The sequence below is a fragment of the Amyelois transitella genome, chromosome 26 (genome assembly GCF_032362555.1).
Source record: "Amyelois transitella isolate CPQ chromosome 26, ilAmyTran1.1, whole genome shotgun sequence".
NCBI classification, from domain to species: Eukaryota; Metazoa; Arthropoda; class Insecta; order Lepidoptera; family Pyralidae; genus Amyelois; species Amyelois transitella.
Genome location: NC_083529.1, coordinates 3562244 through 3575171, shown reverse-complemented (window position 1 = coordinate 3575171; position 12928 = coordinate 3562244).

Below are 12928 nucleotides of genomic sequence, written 5' to 3'. Positions count from 1 at the left end.
CCTCCGCCTTAGTCGCCTTTTACCACATTCATGTGAAAGATATGGAGTTGTTCTATTCTTAAATAGCGGAAACCACACGGTACCTTTACTTCGTTTCTTCGACTTTTTATTATGAAATGCTTAAAGGAATTTGATTTTCTAGTAGTAAAGTAATTATAAAACAAGGTGCGTTGCTGATTAATACAAAGCAATATATTGATGATAAATACAAAATAAAAAAAAAATAGTTTACGTTGATTGACTCCTGATTAAAAGTTAAAAACTATAAACATGTTAAACTGTACACGACATAGTCATTTCTGAAAAGCATAAAAAGGGCTACCAGCTTTGATAAAAACAATGTGGCAGTTATAATGTTAATTTTGAAATTCAAAATTCACGTGGCGTATTGTTATTGTGAAAAATGGGATCTCGCTATGAGGTTTTCTTCCTCCTGGCTTTAGTCCCGGTTGCAATCTCATCTGGAGAGGAGCCCAGGGTATGCCTTTGAACGTGTATCCTGGATAGAGTGAGTCCTTAACTCGTATTTCATCGATCATGGTCACATATCCAGTTGCCTGACTATGCATGTGCATTACTCATTAATCTCAGGGTCCTTATCTTAACGTTATTCCAGTGGTATCCTCCGCTTGATGCGAGAATCCTTTTAAAATAAATAATAGAAAGATATACTTAAATAAGCTGTCTTAGAACTAACACATGCGTAGTTGTCAGCTGTCCAGTTAGTCCGCACACAAATTAAACACAATTTCAAAAACTTTGTGATCACTTCAAGATGTACCGTGTGGTTCCCGGTACCAATACAATAAAGAATAGGACCACTCCATCTCTTTCCCATGGATGTCGTAAAAGGCGACTAAGGGATAGGCTTACAAACTTGGGATTCTTTTTTTTTAGGCGATGGGTTAGCAACCTGTCGCTATTTAAACTCAATCCTATCATTAAGCCAAATAGCTGAACGTGGCCATTCAGTCTTTTCAAGACTGTTGGCTCTGTATGCCCCGCAAGGGATATAGACGTGATCATATGTATGTATGCACTTCAAGATGCCCTCCGGCCGGTCTGAACAGAAACCTCCATAATTCACAAAGTGCCAGCGACATGGGCATATTTAAAATCGCCGCTGAGTAAGGGATTACTGAATAAATAAGTTGGGTTAAGCCGTCCAAGTTACGTACGTGTGTTTGCATATTTTCAGAGCAAATGAATGAGTTCGTATTCGCTTGGTTGGAGTGAATGATATATTTGCATTAAATATTTGTTGTACAAGAAGTGGTGTATTGCAAAAGGGGCTGTTTTTATTTTCCTTCCCTTTTCTACATTAAATAACTTTTGTAAAAACGGAACCGCCTATAATCGATACCTACTTTTTCGAAAGTCGGTTAAACCTTCTACTAAGTGTAATCAATTTGCTGAAAACCGTATGAACATCGGACACACACACAGACAAACAATCATACACACATACTTACTTACATAGAAACACATACAGGTCAAAACTGAGATCACCTTTTCTTTTGAAGGCGATTAAAAAAGCTTTTTTTCGTTTCAACAACAAACGGACTTACCATCAGTGAGTTGTTTATATATTACTCGTGGACACCAAATTGCTAACCATTACCGATCTAATCAATTTCAGCTAAACCCTTAATTAAAACAGCTTTAATACGACCTATTTTCTAAACGATATTTGTGGAAGTTAACGCAAGTTTTGTAATTAAGTGAAATATTTTGACTATTACTTGTATGGGTTTCCAGAACTTTAGAATCGGATAAATTAATATCTTTCTATTGGATGTCGTAAAAGATGAGTATAGGAACAAACGCACATAAATTAAGTATAAGTTTCCAGGCATTCCGGTAGCAAAGAAAAAGTATAATGTTTACCAGCTGCTTCTGAAAAGAAGAATTATTCTTCTCTCTGATGATGGCCTAGCATCCTGTCACTATTTGAATATCAGTATCATCAGTTTTAATCAACGTATTTTAAAAGCAGCTTATGCACGGGGCTAATAGCTCTCATTAGAGCTCTCATTTCTATAACAAAATTTTTTCTTGAGTTACTCCCAAAGGTCTAGTCCGTCTCTGTGCTAAATGCTATCAAGTTCTTGAGTGTATTAATTACAAACCAAATAAAAATAATAGATAAACAGAGACACAAATCTTTTATCTCTCAAAGTGCACATCAGATTTAGAAATGACGTATTATTTCATATCAAAATCTGAAATCATATCAATATAATTTCTTCATTCGTTTGTTATACAACCTAGCCTACTACAAGACCACTGGACCCCTCTCATTCTGCTGGACTTAGTGATGTATTGTATGTCGGACACTCCCAACTCTTCAGTATCCAACGCAGAGTAGTTTCAGGTAGAGACTTTATGATTTATTAATGTATAAATAAAATATTTTGATCTAATAAGAAAAACTTCATACACATAAACCTAATCACGTCTTAATTCCTTACGGGGTAGACAGAGCTAACGTCTCATAAAGACTACAAGGCCACGCCTAGGCTTAAAGATGAAATCGAGATTTTAATAGTGACAGGTTGCTAGCCCACCGCCCAAACGAAGAATGAAAAGTTTATTAGCATTTCCCTTAGTCGCCTTTTAAGACATCTATGGGAAAGGTGTGGACGGACACCTAAGGAGTGGTCCTAATCTAAAGAATTTAGTTGGCAGGTAACGTTGGTAATAGAAAAAATAACGCCATTGCCAAAAATTTGCCTGAATGCTCTGTTCACCAACAATACTCTATGCTCAGTAACAACTCAAAGACATAACAGGCAGAGTATCGTTGCACCAGAGACTGCAAACGATTCAGCCAACCAACAATACCTTTTGTGCCTTTATTATTATATGAAATAAGGAACATTTTCGTATGAAGCACAAAAGTTTCAGGGTTATATTTTGGAAGATATTTATGTTCACTAACTCAGAATTCTTGTATGAATGCGGAGTTCGCATCCGACAGTTTGTCGAGGAGCTGTTTTGCATCTTTAATATAATTAGGACTGCTATAGAGAAAGAGCACTATTGTTAACAATGTATTTATATGGGGAGAATAAAGATGGACTTTTGATATATAGATAGATAGATAAAAGCTTTATTCACTATCACAATACATTTGTTGGACACATACATAATTAACAGTAATAAACAATGTGAATGTACAATGTGCATGTATGCCTTTTCGGATAAGCTTATCCCGAGCTGGTAGACTACAGTCACTTCGCAAAAGAGAGCATTCTGAAATCCATGCAGTCCCTGTTTAGAATGACATGATGTGGGTGAATAATGATCGGGGAAAAATTAGACATAATATTAATAACTAGAAGCCGCCCGCGACTTCGTCCGCGTGGGATCAATCCCGCGGGAACTCCGGGATAAAAAGTAGCCTATATGTTATTCTGGGTCTTCAGCTACCTATATACCGAATTTCATCGTAATCGGTTCAGTAGTTTTTGCGTGAAAGAGTAACAAATATCCATACTGACATACTCACAAACTTTCGCATTTATAATATTTTTAAGGATAATAAAATAATAACGCCGTGTGGTTCCCGGCACCATTACAAAAGAATAGGACCACTCCATCTCTTTCCCACGGATGTCGTAAGAGCCGACTAAGGGATAGACTTGGGATTCCTCTTTAATGTAAATCCCTGCCAATCTAAGGTCTGCCGCGCCGATGGATGCATGGCTAGGGGCGAGCCTAGTCTCGAGCGTGCCACTTCCGCCATGGGGTTGGGCGACCCCCAGGTAATGGCTAGCCTTACCCTGGCATGCGGGGCTCTGCTGGGGCGGACAAAATTTTTCCCTAGCGTCTCGTGGGAATCGCATTATGAACCTTAAAAAGCATATAAATGGCGGCGATGGTGTCCGCACCCCATCACGTCTCGTTCCCGGCGGGAGCGGTATGCGGTCTGCTGAAAGCCGCTTTGCGACGATGAATGTAAGAGGAGGAATGAAGGATAAGATTGAGGAAGTATGCCAGATGATGGATGAAAGACGTTTGGATGTGTTGTGCGTGAATGAAACGAAGCGGAAAGGATGCGACGCGACGCAGCACGGCCCTTACACGGCGTATTGGTCTGGAATTTCCAGTACCAGCCGAGGCTGTCAAGGGGTCGGTCTAATTCTTTCTGCACGAATGGCTGAGTGCGTGAATGAGTATGAGTGTGTCAGCCCTCGTCTTCTATGGATTAGGCTGAAAGTTGGAATCACTCGGATCTTCGTTCTAGGTGTTTATGCACCTTGGGATGTGGGTTCGAGGGGTACAACATCAGCAAAAAGCGAAAACGAGGAGTTCTGGAATAGTGTAAGAGAAGTATTGAAAGTTACCAAGCCAAATGAGAAGATTATTATGTTAGGTGATTTTAATGGATGGGTGGGTGTAAAGCGTGATGGATATGAAAAGGTGCTTGGTGCGTTTGGTGACGAAAAGGTGAATGATAATGGAAGAAGTGTATTAGAAATTTGTCTAGAGTGGGATCTTTTTGTGTCGAACTCAATGTTTCAACATAAAGAGATCCACACCTACACAAGAGTGGAAGGTATTTTAAAAAGTATGATAGACTTTGTGATTGTAGATGAAAGATTGAAGAACAAAGTGCTGGATACCCGTGCATATCGCGGTGCTGGCATTGACTCGGACCATTTACTGGTGATATCCCGGATAAGGGGTATCTTCAATCGCTGGCGGCACAGGGTAAGGGAGCAAACCAGCGCTTTGGAAAGTGTAAAAGTAGAAAATTTGCAAGATATGGATGTAGGTAAGAAGTATATTAATAGACTGAAGGATGAATTTGAAGATTTAGAGGAAATGAGCGATATTGAAGATGGATGGAAGGAATTTAAAGAAAGAATTGTGAAAGTAGCTGTTGAAGTGTGTGGTGTAAGTAGAAGAAGGAAAGGAAAAAATCACAAAAATGCGTGGATGAGTAAAGATGTGCAAGAACTTGTGCGATTAAAGAAGAAAGCATGGCTGGATTTGTTAGCAGCAAAAGCTAACTTAAGAATGCAAGAGGTTATAGATGAAGATGTGAATGAAGCACGTAAGGAATATAAGAAAATGAAAGATTTGGTTAAGAAAGCTGTGATTAGAAAGAAAGAAGAGTATAAAGAGGATTTTGATAAAAGGCTATCAGAAGACTTTCAGTCAAATCTGAAAGTATTCTGGAAATCCGTAAGGTCAGCCCGAGGAAATACTATAACCAGAGAGCTGACTAGGATCAGATGCCAGGATGGTAGCGTTGTGAAAGGAGAAGAATGTGTACTAAAGATATGGAAGGACTATTTTGAAAGTTTATTTGAAAAAAAGGAAGGAAATAAGAAAGATTTCTGCTATAGCGAAGAAAAAGAGAATGAGATGGAAGGCGAAATTGAAATGTTCGAAATTGTGGAAGCACTTAAGAGTATGAAAGCGGGAAAGGCTGCTGGGTGTGATAGAGTGTCGGTCGAGATGCTTAAAGCAGGAAAAGGCGTAGTAGCTAGTCAGTTGTACTGCCTTTTCAATTTGTGTTGGAGAAGCGGCCGAGTACCAAAAGATTGGTGTAAGGCTGTTATCGTGCCACTTTACAAAGGAAAAGGGTCACAGCTGGACTGCAAAAATTATCGTGGTATAAGCCTGCTTAGCGTCGTCGGCAAATTGTATGCTAAGGTATTGATTAATAGAGTCAGGAATGAAACTGATGACAAAATATGGGATGCTCAAGCGGGATTTCGAAAGGGAATGGGATGTACTGATCAGGTCTTTTCCTTGCGGTGCATAGCCGAAAAGTTTTTGGCCAAGAGTCAAAAAGTCTATTGCACATTCGTAGATCTGGAAAAGGCCTATGACAACGTTGAGAGGAATGAATTGTGGTCAGCACTTTCTATGCATGGGGTGAGCAGTCTCTGAATACGAGCACTGAAATCCTTATATGAGGATTCGAGTGCTTGTGTCAGGATAAACGGAGCGCACACTGAGTGGTTTAAGATTGAGAAAGGTGTTAGGCAAGGATGTGTTGCGTCACCGTGGCTGTTCAACCTATTTATGGATAGCTGTTTGACAGATTTGAAAGAGTCTAAAAGTGGATTAAGGATGAATGAGTTACTCGTCAAATGTCTGCTCTATGCCGACGATCAGGTTATACTGGCGTCATCAGCGGAGGAGTTACAGGAGATGGTAAACTGTATGCATGAAGCTTTAAAAGAGAAAGGAATGAAAGTTAACGTAAGTAAAACTAAAACACTGGTTTTTGAAATGGAGAAAGAAATGACAGCATGTAATATTTTGATTGGAGGAGATAAAGTGGAGCAAGTGAAAGAGTTTGTATATCTAGGATCAAAGTTTACATCAGATGGCAAGTATGATAGTGATATTGAAAGGAGAGTGAACGCGGGGAACATGGTGAATGGAGCTTTGCATGCCTTTATGAGCAGTCAGAAACTATCCAAAAAGGCTCGACTGGCTGTGCACAGGGGCGTGTTGGTCCCGACATTAATGTATGGGAGTGAAAGTTGGGTATGGCAAAAGAAGCATGAAAGCAGAATAAATGCAGTGGAAATGAGAGCGTTAAGGAGTATGATGGGTGTGAAATTGAGTGACAGGATAAGGAACAGCGTGATAAGGGAATGTTGTGATGTGAAAGAAGATGTAGTTACAGGAATAGAAAAGGGTATGTTAAGATGGTTCGGTCATGTGGAGAGGATGAATGAAAGCAGGTTGACTAAGCAGATATACAAGGAGAGTGTGGAGGGAAAGGTCGGAGTGGGAAGACCTAGACGAACGTATCTTGATCAAATTAAGGACGTCCTGGTAAAGGGTCAGGTCAAAAGTACCCGAAACCGCCGAGCTTGTATGAAGAGAGTTATGAATGTGGACGAAACGAAAGAAGTATGCAGAGATCGTGGCAAGTGGAAAGAGGTAGTCTCTGCCTACCCCTCCGGGAAAGAGGCGTGATTTTATGTATGTATGTATGTATAAAATAATTGTGCGAAAATATAACCAATCAGAGCGCGCCATTTGAACTCGGGAATTATGAGCGAGATAGCCGATTATATTCAGTAGTCACCTCTATTTTGTTTTAAGGATTTTTAGGTTTATTGAAGTTTGTTTTAAGGTCGTTCTTTTATTGAGTTTTCATTCGAATTAATTCGGCTACTCTGCGACGTCAAATATTGTACTATACTCGTATGCAACTCTTAAATATTCGCACGCGAGCGAACCTTAAATACAACGATTATATTTTTTATAAATTTATTAAATTAAATCTTTGAATAATGGATCAGATAATAGTCATGTCAACGTAAGCCACGCCTATCGGACTGTTCCCTGTTGGCCCCAAATCATGGATTCGGGAAATGGGATTTAATTTGGCATGCAACCAACTGTTCCTATGACACTTTTGATAATAGAAAAAAAAAAACAAAATTTAAGGATTTTTAAGGGCATGAGGAGAGGAGTTTTTCTGATTGGCCTGGGTCTTGGATGTTTATCTATATATAGTATCTCGTAACACAAGTTTCGAATTGACTTCGAGGCTAACTCAATCTGTGTAATTTGTCCCGTATATATTTATTTACTTTATCAACACCCTCCCGATAACATCCTCACCTCTCCGGAGAGGAGCCCGGGGCATGATGATTACGACCGTGGATTGGGTAAGTCAGGTTGTGACACGTGCTTGACCTACAAAACCTTTGCAGGACTTAACCTATATTGGATCATGGTTATACATGTGTTGATCAAATTAAGAACGTCCTGGCAAAAGGTCAGGTCACCCTAAACCGCCGACCTTGCATGAAGAGAGTTATGAATATGGATGTAGCTGAAGAATTATGCAGAGATCGTGGCAAGTTGAAAGATGTAGTCTCTGCCTACCCCTCCGGGAAAAAGACGTGATTTCATGTATGAATGTGTGTATGTGCCCGTCGTTCTCTTCGCGTGTAGATTGTAAAAGCTTAATATTAGGAATCTTCTATCCGATGGGCTTACAACCTATTTTGAAAGATTGTTGGCTCTATCTACCCTGTAAGGGATAAGAACGAGGTCATATATGTTTAGTAAACAATACCTTTAACATTCAGTTTCTCACGATGTTTTCTTTCATCGTAAGAGTTTGATATTTGTAAAATTATTAATTTTCGATCTAGTGACAATTCTATACACTTTAGTTCTGAAACAGACATACAATATTTGAAAGTTAAATTCAAAGTGCATATACATCTTGCATGTCCTAATGAATATTTTAATTTTAACGTTATTTGCTAAATTTATCTTTAGCTCGATGAAAATAAGGTTCAGTCTTGTTTTAACAGAACGTTAAAAGTTTCGATACGTACAGTCAGAGAGAAATTTAAATACCTAAAAATGTCACAGATGAATTGTCTTTTGCTCGCGGCTTCTATCTCATTGAAAATACCGGAAAAAAATATGCCATAATCTGTGAGCACAATCTCACTATATATATCTGTCCTGTGACTTTGGCTGTTTGACGATAGATTTTCAGTCAGTTAATCTATACTTATAATAAATCTGTAGAGAGGTCAATTCTGTACATGGAATATTTTTTCAAAATAACTATCAGGGGGTGATTAGTGATCGATACCTACTGATGCCAAAAATGCAATCAGTAAAATTTTTGTCTGTCTGTCTGTCTGTATGTATGTTCTTTATAGAAACAAAAACTACTTGACAGATTTTAACGAAACTTGGTACAGTTATACTTCATACTCCTGAGCAGGTTATAGTACCTATACTTTTCATTACGCTACAATCAATAGGAGCAGAGCAGTGAAAGGAAATGTTGGGAAAACGGGAGAAGTTACTTGATTTTTTAAGCTTCCGTTGCGTGTGCAGCCTTAGTGGTTAAAGATACAACAAAACCATGTACAACGGAAATATTCTACATAAAATTATTAAAAAAATATCCCAAGACAGCATAAGTCAATCTTTTATGGTTGACTCACAATAACACGTGTAATTCCTAATAGCTTAGCAGTTCGGAGATTTCTGATTATATTTCTTTACTCTGATGTTTATAATACCAATAACACTCACACTCATTCGTAATTCTTATAAATTAATATTACTTTTCAATAAAAAAAGAATCATCGAAATCGGTATAGAAACACCAAACTTACACCTGAAATAAAATACCGTAACAAGCCATCGCGCGTAACTACTGAATCATGATATAAGGATTATTTTTATTTGCCGCCCTCGACGCGGCTAGCGGCGGCAGGGTATAAAAGGGGCAGGAGGCGAGCGCAAGCTTCATGACCAAGGAAGCCAGGGGGAGACTTCACGCAGTTCTCTCCTCCAGCCTCGCCCTGAGGACGAAGCTCAGGATCTACCAAACGTACGTCAGATCCCGCATTCTGCTCTGAGACCAACAGGAGAAGACTCAGAGCCCAAGAGAGCCAAAGTCTCAGAGCAGTCGTCGCTACGTGAGGAACTCGACGATTCTCAGGGACCTGAAGTGGGAGAACCTAGATATTCGAGAGGGCGGACGCGTCATCACACAGCCACCTGTGTGGCATCGCGCCGCTCCGCGCCCGCCCTCCGGGTCGTCGGGTGAAACCCTCCCCTCGCTGCCTTGCGGCAGACGTCGTCGACCAGTGACGACGCCGCCGCCGATGGGAACTCCCAGTGTATGAAGACGTGAAGACCCAGGCCGTCACGGCCGCCCCATCGACCTGCCTACAGTCGTAGGCAGCGATAATGCCATTGAAGAGGGCCAAAAGCCCTGACCAATCTACTCCGACTCCCTAAGGGAGTAAGGGAAGACCCGACGACGGCAAGATAGTATTGCACAGGCGTTTCAACTTTATTTTCATTTATTTTTCTTTTGTAAGTTGTAGGTACATATTTCTGGTTATAATTCTATTAGAATATTTTTTTTAGTTTAAATAGTCACTTAGATTTATCTATACTAATATTATAAAACTGAAGAGTTTGTTTGAATGTGCTAATCTTAAGAACTACTGGTTCGATTTGAAAGATTATTTTTGTGTTGAATAGACCATTTATCGAGGAAGGCTTTAGGCTATATTACGTCTAGCTGCAACTATTAGGAGCGAAGAAATAATGGAAAATGTGAAAAAAATCGGGGAAGGAGCATCCTTGAGGGCTTCAATGATGCCCAAAATAACTATTCCACGCGGACGAAGTCGCAGGCACAGCTAGTATAACATAAAAACTCTGAAATACACCACGTGTTTATCCTCGACGAAGAAGACAAAGTCGATAGACTTTGTCTTCTTGAAGACTACGTTCAACTCACGAAGGCTTAATGATGCAATTGGGTTTTAGACAGTGAAAAGTTGCTAGCAAGTTGTAGGCGATATACAAGAAGAATTCCGTGCACGATGTAAAAGTCAATCTAAGGTTTTGATTGATTTTTTCGGACAAGAAGAGGTATTAAATGCTCCTGTATATAATTTTTTGTGTACATAAATAAATATATAACGGGAGCGATGATTCGGCTCAACCGCCACCAAAGAAAAGATCTTCCGCCAGGCTAGGTGTTATGCCTGGGGAACGGCGGCTGCGACGATGTTGTGTCGGAGGTTGTATATATGCTCCAATCCGTGAAATCTTTGCTTGCGCGATTTAGGGTTTTCGCTGTTTTTGAGTGATAGTGTCGTGTGATATTATTTTTTATTTTTGTGACGTGTGGCGTTGACATGTCGCCACAAATATATAAATAATTTAGTGTTATCTTTATTCGTATATTACAAATAGACACCAGCCCCCGCAGCATGGCACGCGCGACGCCGTTTTTATCGCGCGAAAAACTATCGCTGTCCTGTTTAACGTTATAACACCGATAGGTTTTCTGCGATGATGGCTTAGTTTCTTAAACAAATCTGCTTGTACATATGTAATCCCTTAGAAAAGAGGCATATAAATATTTAAAAAATGTATCGGACTGTACTTTAAGACAAATACGTCGATGTCCCACAAGACAGCATAAAAACATGGGAAGAAGATTCAATTTTCATATTTCAGAAGCTTGGTTGCACCATAGCAAATGTAAGTGCGGTGCCGACTGCCAAACGCGTGATAAAACTGCCAGTTGTGGAACAGGGAAGGCGTGGAGATTCTATTGTATTTATAAATCTACAAATCCTTAAATTAGTAGTTCTTCCTTACCTTACCGTGGAAACGCCCGCTAATAGGTACACTTTTTTTAATGTTATACCCTGACAAATTAAAAAAAACTTCACTTCACAAACTCATGAAAGGTTTGGTGTATTCCAGCACTTTAAGACAGGATTGCTACATCTTTTTACCTTTCGCGTCCTGAAGAATTACTGAGCTTATAGTGCTTATTCTTTTGTGCACCTTTTAGAACATATTGTAGACACACAACAATTATCCAAGCTTAGTGATTCAGAAGGAGCTTTTAGTGATTGTCTGAATCAAACCCGAGGCAAATCCTGGGTTTATCATATTAGTGATAACACAATCGAGACAAATGCCAGAACAATGATTAGGAAGACGTGAAATAATTATAAATTTGTAACTCCATCCATTTCTTTGTGCTATTCGACACCCAATATTACTCTAAGGTTAAAACGTGTGCTAGACAATAACAGGCTCTATTTCAGAGTGCTAAGAGTTCCAGAGACAACTGTTTTATTCCAGCTTTTGTTCTAAGACTGAAATCGTGTCGCCTTGAGAATAGAAAATCAAAATTAAGGTGACCTCCTGTATACTTACTTCCCGTCTTAAATTGAGAATATTATAGAGTATTTCATGCAATTAGGAAGCTCAAGGATAACTGGTCTTGGTTTTCTGGTAGGTACTAAGGAAATACTGAGGGTAACTTTTACGAGACTGTTATATAATATTGAGAAATAAAATCATGTTCGCTTAGTAGATTCTTGTATTGCAACCATTATACGTTTAGCATTTTCAGTTTTACTGTTACTTACGACGATTTAAATAATTAGTGTAATGTAAAAAAAATATTATGTATTCCAGTATTCTCATACTGCTTCTCGGTTCCCCTGAAATCTATAGATAAGGGATTCTTTAGACAGGAGTCAATATGAATTATTTGAGTTTGTGTGCACCAACCTTATAATTATAAATATTGAGGAAACGCACTAGTGACAGTTATAATATGTGAACCTCCATAGGTACATATACCCCATGGTAAAGCTTGTCAATAACATAGAGTTTTATTTTTTTAAGAAGACGGATAGAAAGCAGTTCTATCCTTATCATCAAAAACGTGAAAATAGCGATAAATTAATATGCAAATATAATTTATAGGAACAAACTCACCATTTCAAATCACGGCCGAGTCCTTTAAGAATTTTCGCCAATCAGAACTTGTCAAACTCATTTTTGGAAGTTTATTGAAAATTTATTCAAAAGTGTAGTCCTTCAGAAAGTTACCAGCAACTTGTCTCTGTGAAGTCCAATTAAATTAGCCTAGTTATAACTGGCGACGTCAATAATCATTTAATATTTGAAGTAATTGTAATTAGTATTCAAAAGTATTTCTAATTTTGGGAAGATTAGCAAGCAGTCTTGTTGACAAAAGATCCTGATCAAAAATCCCTACTGTTTAAAAGGGCATTATTTTTTCCAATAAATTATATCATTGGTATTAGGATAATGAGTCTTGGTCTTTTAACAAGCTTTTCTTTTAGTTTTGTGCAGCTTTCTTGTGGCCTGAAGCATTCTACTCGTATAGTACTAACAAGGTATGTATTCGGTAAATTCGGTACATCATACATAGTTATATTGATAAAAGGATGACTTATTCCTTGCGGGATAGACAGAACCAACAGTTCCGCGGTATGTCTAAATGATGGAACGAGATCGCCCAAGTTTATTTCCCTTAGTCGCCTTTTACGACATCTATGGGAAAGACATGGAGTGGTTCTATTCTAAAATGCCGGGTAGTACTTCAACATAC